We start from the raw sequence: 9,436 nt of genomic DNA, 5'->3' as shown, positions 1-9,436 counted from the left end.
AATCTCTTGGAGATCAAGTGGTTAAGGCCCTACAGTATCGGCTCACGATTAAGGAAAGGCAATTGGACTCGTGGATTCCCAACGTGGCCTCTGTGCTGCCGTGTCCTACTGAAGTCGATAGGATTTTGCGGACCTGCGTTGGATAATTTTTCCACATATAGGACTCCACTGGTGGCTCTATGCGAGGTCAGTCGTCTGCGTGGGAGTCTCCACCCCCCCCCCCCCCCCCGCCCAACAAAACTTCCGTTGTCCCCAGTTTTTTGGCAAACTTCTAGAAACTTCTGTTGGTCGCTGTGCTCTGTTCTCTTCTGTGAATATCTCTTTAGTGGCAATTTTAATCAGTTTTTATTTCCTACTTTTTGTGTTAGATGGCTGGGTTGTCCTAGATGCTGATCTTAAAGCCTTAGCACTGAGGGATTCCGAGGACCTCCAGGATCCGCAGTCCGGAGGGACCCAACCCCTGCCGGAGGGGGCCAGGAGGTGAGGAACAAAAAAAAAAAAAAAAAATCGGCACTAATGAGCCCTAATTTGGTTGCGTCCGAGAAAGCTTGACACGACCAGCCAGTCGATGATGCCGCTTGAAGCTTCGTTCTCCTGGTGGCAGCTCGGTCCATTCTTGCCGACAGGTTCTGAATGCTGCCTACTCTGTACAGGTCAATGGCTGGTGCCACTGTTGTCCATATGGAACCTCCCAGCTGACCCTGGACACAACCGTTGTCCTGGCCCTCGCCCCCAAACTGGCCACAGGTAATTGCCCGGTTTGTTTGCCACCATAGCACAGAGTGTGGCTGCAACCAGCCATCCACGCCCACCCGTGTGAATGTAGCCTTGACGCCTTCCCAGCCGGGGCGGGATGTTTCTCCTCCTTCATATGACTTCCTCTCGGAAGGTGCTGCGGTGCGATCTGTCACCGCCTGTATCCACCAGACACAAGACTGATCACTATACCGGCCCGTGTCATGTGATCGCTGTGACCAATCACAGCAGATCGCATGACCATTGTAAACAGAGGGCATGAAAGGAAACCGTCCACTGTTTACAATTGTGTTGCTAGCTGTGATTGGTCACAGCGATCACATGGTACAGACAGGACACATCACAGCAGATCACATGACCATTGTAAACAGAGGGCATGAAAGGAAACCGTCCACTGTTTACAATTGTGTTGCTAGCTGTGATTGGTCACAGCGATCACATGGTGCAGACAGGTTAAAAATCACAGCAGGTCACATGACCATTGTAAACAATGAATGGATTCCTTTCATGCCATCCATTGATTGGCAAGCTGTGATCGGTCACAGTGATCACATGGTACAGACAGGGGCAATCACAGCAGATCACGTGACAATTGTAAACGTTTGGCATGAAAGGAAGCCGTCCACTGTTTGCAATTGTGTTGCTAGCTGTGATTGGTCACAGCAATCACATGGTACAGACAGGACACATCACAGCAGATCACATAACCATTGTAAACAATGAGTGGTTTCCTTTCATGCATCCATTGTGTTGCAAGCTGTGATCGGTCACAGTGATCACATGGTACAGACAGGGGCAATCACAACAGATCACATAATTGTAAACGGTGGAAGGCTTCCTTTCATGCCATCCATTGTGTAGAATTGTGTTGCTAGCTGTGATTGGTCACATCGATCACACGGTACAGATAGGACAAATCACAGCAGATCACATGACCATTGTAGACAATGAGTGGTTTCCTTTCATGCCATCCATTGTGTTGCAAGCTGTGATTGGTCACAGTGATCACATGGTACAGACAGGGGCAGTCACAGCAGATCACGTGACAGTTGTAAACGGTGGATGGCTTCCTTTCATGACATCCACTGTGTACAATTGTGTTGCGAGCTGTGATTGGTCACTGTAATCACATGGTACAGACAGGGACAATCTCAGCCCCATCTGCACCATGTGCATCGCTTTGGCCAATCGCAACATAACAGACTGAATGAAGAAGTTTAATTTCGTAAAAAATGGTTGCTTATATACTAATGAAATTCAATGGTATAATTTTTTTCATATGAGAACGCTGTACTGCATTCGTGTCCCTATGTGAGGAAAAAAAACTAAAAAAAAAAAACTAATTGTGAATATAAAAATTTCTTTCATTTTTCTTTTATTACCAAAAAATGTATCCTTTTTTTTTTTTTTTTTCATATACTTTTACCAGTCAGTGTCCTCGATCACCGCTACATCGGTCATGAGGCCGCTGTAGTACTGCACTAGTGACAATATGTATATGTAAAAAAAATATATAAAAAATGTGAAAGAAAAACATTTTATTCAATTTCTTCATTAAAAAAAAAAGAGTGACAAAAAATTACAACTTCCAAAAACTCGCCATGCCTCTTACTAAATACCTTGGACTCTAAATGTATACAGTGGTGTTGCGCTCCTTAATTAACTATGTCAATAAATATGTGAAGTACACAGTGTACAAAAATTAAAAATGAGTAATCCTACAAGCATGTAACTATAAACACATAATTTAACATCCAAAAAGTGCATTTAAATAAAGTGCATTTAGGTGCAAGGATAGGTATGTAATATATCACAATCTAAAGTGCACAGATTGCAGTGATAGCAGGATCTACAGCGTAACAACGCTTGATGATATAATGTCCAAAGGTGCAGCAGGTATAGGTATATAATATATCTCAATCTAAAGTGCACATGGAATCGTTATTCCATAGGTGCTAACGTGCAAGGTGTCCACACACTGGTAGCAATGGCTACCTTACCTTACTGCTGTAAGGTAACAGCATATATCCTTTTAAGCAGGTGGTAGATGTAAACAGCAATGGGTGCCCCCCTCTCTAGGTCCTCAGTCACAGGCAGCATATACATCCATAGGAGAAGAGAAAACGCTAATAGTGAAGTATGTAATGTAATCCGAACTTTATTTTAAAAGGACATAGTCCAGGGTACTCACATTTTAGCATTACCTGCTACCTGCTCATTCGTTTGACGCTGTCGCTTCGTGTAAAGTTTTTTTTCTGCATTTATGTTTTATGCTAAAATGTGAGTACCCTGGACTATGTCCTTTTAAAATAAAGTTCGGATTACATTACATACTTCACTATTAGCGTTTTCTCTTCTCCTATGGATGTATATGCTGCCTGTGACTGAGGACCTAGAGAGGGGGGCACCCATTGCTGTTTACATCTACCACCTGCTTAAAAGGATATATGCTGTTACCTTACAGCAGTAAGGTAAGGTAGCCATTGCTACCAGTGTGTGGACACCTTGCACGTTATCACCTATGGAATAACGATTTCACTCACGGGATTATCAGATATTTGCACACAGAGTGGACTTTTTTCAGTGCATGATTTAATACGGACTGTGGAATATACCTTATATTTATTTTTTTAGATCTCTTATATATTTCTATCACTTTATTTGTTTCCCTGCTGCACCTTTGGACATTATATTATCAAGCGTCTAGTCACGCTGTGGATCCTGCTATCACTGCAATCTGTGCACTTTAGATTGAGATATATTACATACCTATACCTGCTGCACCTTTGGACATTATATCATCAAGCGTTTAGTTACGCTGTAGATCCTGCTATCACTGCAATCTGTGCACTTTAGATTGTGATATATTACATACCTATCCTTGCACCTAAATGCACTTTATTTAAATGCACTTTTTGGATGTTAAATTATGTGTTTATAGTTACATGCTTGTAGGATTACTCATTTTTAATTTTTGTACACTGTGTACTTCACATATTTATTGACATAGTTAATTAAGGAGCGCAACACCACTGTATACATTTAGACTTCACTCACTTAGGGGAGGGTTAGAACCCCTGCCGGTGCTTTGCTGCAACCTTAATCCTTTTTGTTTGTTTTTTTATTAATTTTTATTTTGTTTTTTATTTAATCTTGTGGACTTTCCTTTTTCTATAATTACTGTGGCGCGAGGGTAATCTTCTTACATAAAATACCTTGGACTGTCTACTTTTTATTTGTTTTGTTTTGTTTTTCTTCAACATTTTTTCGGTCTTTTTTATTTTTATTTTTTTTGGTTAGCAAAAAATAAAAAAAAAACACAGTGGTGATTAAATACCACCAAAAGAAAATGTTAATGGGAGGGGCCAGCAGGGTGCCATAGGTCTCTATACAATGCAGGCAGATCACGGCTGGTGGGAGGGGCCTGGGCGGGGGGGCTGTACATATCTTTTTGAAAACATCCCATCACCCGGCCTCAGTACTCCTCTCAAACGATCAGTTTCACTTTGTGACGCGGATTCTGCTTCTCTTCCCAGGTTTGCCATTGTGAGTCGGGAATTCTCACACTTCACCGTCCATGAAAAGGACTTGTTGGGGCGGTACGTCATGAACCGGCGGCATTTGCGGGCAGCGGGATTCCTAGTGGTGGAGGTAAGTCTGGGGTTTGGCGGCTGCTGAAAACTACCTAAATGTTATGTGATCCTCATTATCAAAGCCAAAACCTCGGGAATCTGTGAGAACACCCGCCTGCAGTGCAAGGGTTACCTATGGGTGGAGAAATGAGCACAATACTCCCCTCCCCTCTAGCAGCTGGCGCTCTTCTCCCCTCCCCTCTAGCAGCTGGCGCTCTTCTCCCCTCCCCTCTAGCAGCTGGCGCTCTTCTCCCCTCCCCTCTAGCAGCTGGCGCTCTTCTCCCTCCCTCTAGCAGCTGGCGCTCTTCTCCCCTCCCCTCTAGCAGCTGGAGCTCTTCTCCCCTCCCCTCTAGCAGCTGGCGCTCTTCTCCCCTCCCCTCTAGCAGCTGGCGCTCTTCTCCCCTCCTCTCCCCTCCCCTCTAGCAGCTGGCGCTCTTCTCCCCTCCTCTCCCCTCCCCTCTAGCAGCTGGCGCTCTTCTCCTCTCCTCTCCCCTCCCCTCTAGCAGCTGGCGCTCTTCTCCCCTCCCCTCCCCTCCAGCAGCTGGCGCTCTTCTCCCCTCCTCTCCCCTCTAGCAGCTGGCGCTCTTCTCCCCCTCCTCTCCCCTCCCCTCCCCTCTAGCAGCTGGCGCTCTTCTCCCTCCTCTCCCCTCCTCTCCCCTCCCCTCCCCTCTAGCAGCTGGCGCTCTTCTCCTCTCCCCTCCCCTCCCCTCTAGCAGCTGGCGCTCTTCTCCCTCTCCTCTCCTCTCCCCTCCCCTCCCCTCTAGCAGCTGGCGCTCTTCTCCCATGCCTTTGGCGGCTAGGGACAGACTGGAGTGAAGCCGTTCCTTCCAGTCTCCTGATTGTAAACACAGAAGCGACATCATGACGTCGCTTCCCGTTTACTCGGCTGCCAATGGGCGCCGGTTTAAAAAAAAATATATACACAGTATTCAGATTCGCCGTTTTCGGTAATCTGAATACTTTGAAGTGCAAAGACCCCCCTCCCCCCCCCCCCGATCCCTCCATAAAGGGGACCTGTCACCACCTATTACTGTCACAAGGGATGTTTACATCAAATTTTGATCACTTTTATTGCTGTCACACGGAATATAAACATCCCTTGTGACAGCGATAAAAGTGATCAAAATTTGAATGAAAAAAAAAATGGACAATCTTAATTGTTATGTTCTCTTTTGATAAAAAAAAAAAAAAAAATTATGGATAAAAAATTAGAAACAAAATATTATTTAAATTAAATAAGATTTTTTTTTTTATATAAAGCATCGCTGCGAGCTCGTGCAGAAAAGAATACGCATACTTGAGTAGCGCCCGCATAATGTAGACAGTATTCAAATCACACATGTGAGGTATCGCTGCGATCGTCAGAGTGAGAGCAATAATTCTAGCACTAGACCTCCTCTGTAACGCTAACATGGTAACCGTAAAAAAAAAAAAAAATTGAAAGCGTTGCCTATGGAGATTTTTAGGTAGTGTGGTTTTGTCGCCATTCACGAGTGCGATTTATAAAACGTGACATGTTGGGTATCTATCTACTCGGCGTAACGTCGTCTTTCACATTATACAAAAAAATTGGGCAAACTTTACTGATTTTCGTTTTTCTTTTTAAAATTCATGAAAGTGTCCCTTTCCCCAAAAAGTTGTGTTTAAAATACCGCTGCGCAAAAATACCGCGTGACATAAAATATTGCAACAGTCGCCGTTTTCATTTTCAACAATCTCTCCTTAACAATCTCATTTTTAACAATCATTTTATAAATACATTTTAACAATCTCTCCTTAATGGCCGACCCTTAAGCAGGCTCCGCCCCCCCTTAGTCTATTAGCTAGACTAATACACCTCACTAATCGATCCGTGACTGCCGCCCCTCTCTGCCAATCCCTTCACTGGCTTCCCCTCCCCCACTGTATAAAATTCAAATGCTAACCTTAACATACAAAACCATTCACAACATCGCCGCCCCCCCCCCCCCATCTACATCACCAACCTCATCTGCAGATATCGCCCAAATCCTCCCCTCCGCTCCTCCCAGGACCTCCTGCTCTCTACCTCCCTTGTTACCTCCTCTCATCCTCACTTTCAGGACTTCTCCAGAGCCTCTCCCATCCTCTGGAACTCCCTGCCCCCCAGTATATCCGATCGGCCCCTACGATGTCCACCTTTAGGAGATATGAAAACTCATTTATTCAGGGAAGCCTATCCCACACCCAACTAACAAATGACCCCGAGCCCCCACCCCCCATCAAATCATTCTCTGCAGCTATTACCTTTTGTATCACCACCCCCTCCCTTTAGAAGGTAAGCTCTACGAGCTGGGCCCTCTTGTACCTCCTGTATATAATTGTTTCGTCCCCCCCCCCCCCCCCCCATACATTGTAAAGCGCTGCGTAAACTGTTGGCGCTATATAAATGTATAAAACAATAATTTTATTCTCTAGATTCTCTGCTAAAAACAAATATAGATGGAGATGGATGGGGAGGGAGAGAGATGGATGGGGAGCGAGGGATAGATGGATATAGTGTGTGTGTGTGTAAATATATATATATATATATATATATATATATATAATATATATATATATATATATATATATATATATATACACATATACATATATGTATGTGTATATATATATGTATGATACCGTGTATATACCAGGAGAGGAGATATATACATATATATAGTGTGTGTGTGTTTGGGGGTTCTAAGTAATTTTCTAGCAAAAAATACGGATTTTAACTTGTAAACCTCAAATGTCAGAAATAGGCTCAGTCATGAAAGGGATAGGAGAGAGAGAATGTGTAATAAATCCCGATCAACAAAGAGCGATACTCTTCTTTTGTGTAGGGCTGCAACTAACAACTATTCTTTTCATAATCGATTAGCTGGCCGATTGTTTCGGTTAATAATCTTAAGAAAAAACTGTGGTGTATAATTCAGTTAATATGTAAAGTTTTTAAAAAATGGCAATTTATTCTTATCTCTGTATGCAGTGGTAAAAAAAATAACCAACTATATGGTAAGTATACTGTATATACTATTAGAGGAGATATACTGTATATACTATTAGATGCTATATACTGTATATACTATGAGGAGAGAGATACCGTGTATATACCAGGAGAGGAGCGAGATACCGTACCGTATATACCAGGAGAGGGGTACCGTATATACCAGGAGAGGGGTACCGTGTATATACCAGGAGAGGGGTACCGTGTATATATACCAGGAGAGGGGTACCGTGTATATACCAGGAGAGGGGTACCGTGTATATACCAGGAGAGGGGTACCGTGTATATACCAGGAGAGGGGTACCGTATATACCAGGAGAGGGGAGGTGTACCGTATATACTATTAGAGGGTGAATCTGGTGAATATCAGACTCGGAATGTTTTCTAAATACCCAACAGCTGAAAAAGCCCAGATGTGAACGTGTCCCATAGGAAAACCATATAAATGACCTGTAGTGCATTTCTGCAAAAAGCACATAGATGTGAACCAGGTCTAAGACGTTTAGTAACATAATGGGGGTTGAAAAGACTAAAATTTAGCCCCTTTTATAGTACAAATAAAGCAGATAATCATTACTAGAAGGGGTTAATTTTTTTTTTTTTACTGTAGAACAGTGAAAGTAATATTTACAGTAGCGATTATTTGCTCTCTTTGTACTATAAAGGGCTCATTTTCGTATTTTTTAACCCTATTATGTTACTGGCCAATTAATAAATTATGGAAATCGATTTACTATTTTTATAATCGATTAGTTGTTTCAGCTAATTTTGTGTGATCCTTGTGTCCTCTGAAGTCCTTTTTGTGTTCTATTTGTTTTTTTTTGTTTTTTTTTTATTCCATCTATACCCGCACAGTTATTTGTATATATACTGTAGCTTTTAATTGGGGTTTCCTGAGAACTTCGTTAGGGGTTCCTCTGGGGCGGGGCCGAAGGTTGGGAAAGGCTACATTAGACCTGATGTCCATCTGACTGTTTTTTTCCCGTTACCCCTCCCCCTACAGGTGCCTTATTACGATTGGCAGGAATTAAAGTCGGAGCGGGAGAAGCAAAGTTTCCTGAAGGATCAGATTAAGAAGGTGATGGGAGGAAGACAAGGCTTCGTGAGGAAGCCCAACCAGACCGAGACGACGTGTATATATGTAACTTTACCTTCTCTGCCAGGTGTCTGGCTCCGGGGGGGGGGGGGGGGGGTGTTTTGGGACGGGATCGGTATTTTAAGATTATCTGTATTTTACTTTGAAATGAAGTGCAATGGAAGAAAAACAAAAACAATAAAGACCAATGTAAAGACTGATTGTGTGTTTTTTTTTTTTTTTTTAACATCCTAAAATATGGATCTGATAAGTTTTTTATTATCTGCATTGGAAAGCCGGATTAGGTTTTGGGAAGGTCAAAAACCTTCTTCTGATTTGTAGATAGTCGGGGGTCTTTCACAGAGGACACCAGAGAACTTTAAGAATAGCAAATAAAAAAAATAAAATAGATCTCTATCTCTATATATATCTCTATCTCTATATATATATATCTCTCTCTCTATATATCTCTCTCTCTCTATCTCTCTATATCTCTATCTCTCTATATCTCTATCTCTATATATCTCTATCTCTATATATCTCTATCTCTTTCTCTTCTATCATCTCTATCAAAATCGTGTAAACCTGTGCTGGGGGACTGGGTCCTGTCCGGCAGGTTCTTAGCTAGTCCATATTCTGAGGATTTTTGGGCTCGGGTACCGCCCGGCGTTGTAGGAGCAGACCCGCTCCCTTCCTCTCTCCAGTGCCGAGGTGGCAGAATAGGGCAGCAGTCAGCAGTAGTGCACCTCAACCCTATATATTGTGGACCTATACCAGTCCTTAAGGATTAGCAGACTGTACCTCACTCAACCCTATGTACTGTAGTACACTATACCTTACCAGTCCTTATAAGGACCTTTGTGGAACTAGTAGGTTGTGATTAGCAGACTGTACCTCAGTCCCTATACTCATAAAGGACTACTACAGCAGAAGGGCAGCAGTCAAGTATAATATTCTTTCTAT

General features: G+C 42.9%; 1 long non-coding RNA gene across 1 annotated transcript; it reads left to right on the top strand.

The window, feature by feature from the left end:
• Positions 1-336: 336 nt before the first annotated feature.
• On the top strand, positions 337-8,694 carry LOC143997744 (uncharacterized). The gene is made up of 3 exons (XR_013277730.1): positions 337-480; positions 4,293-4,407; positions 8,402-8,694. It is a non-coding gene; the product is annotated as an uncharacterized LOC143997744 (long non-coding RNA).
• The last annotated feature ends 742 nt before the right edge of the window (positions 8,695-9,436 follow it).

The sequence above is a fragment of the Lithobates pipiens genome, unplaced genomic scaffold (assembly GCF_037356315.1).
Source record: "Lithobates pipiens isolate NorthernLeopardFrog02 unplaced genomic scaffold, aLitPip1_a1.2 Scaffold_19, whole genome shotgun sequence".
In the NCBI taxonomy this organism is placed as follows: Eukaryota; Metazoa; Chordata; class Amphibia; order Anura; family Ranidae; genus Lithobates; species Lithobates pipiens.
The sequence above is the reverse complement of the archived record's forward strand: the minus strand, read 5'-3'. Positions and strand labels throughout refer to the sequence as shown.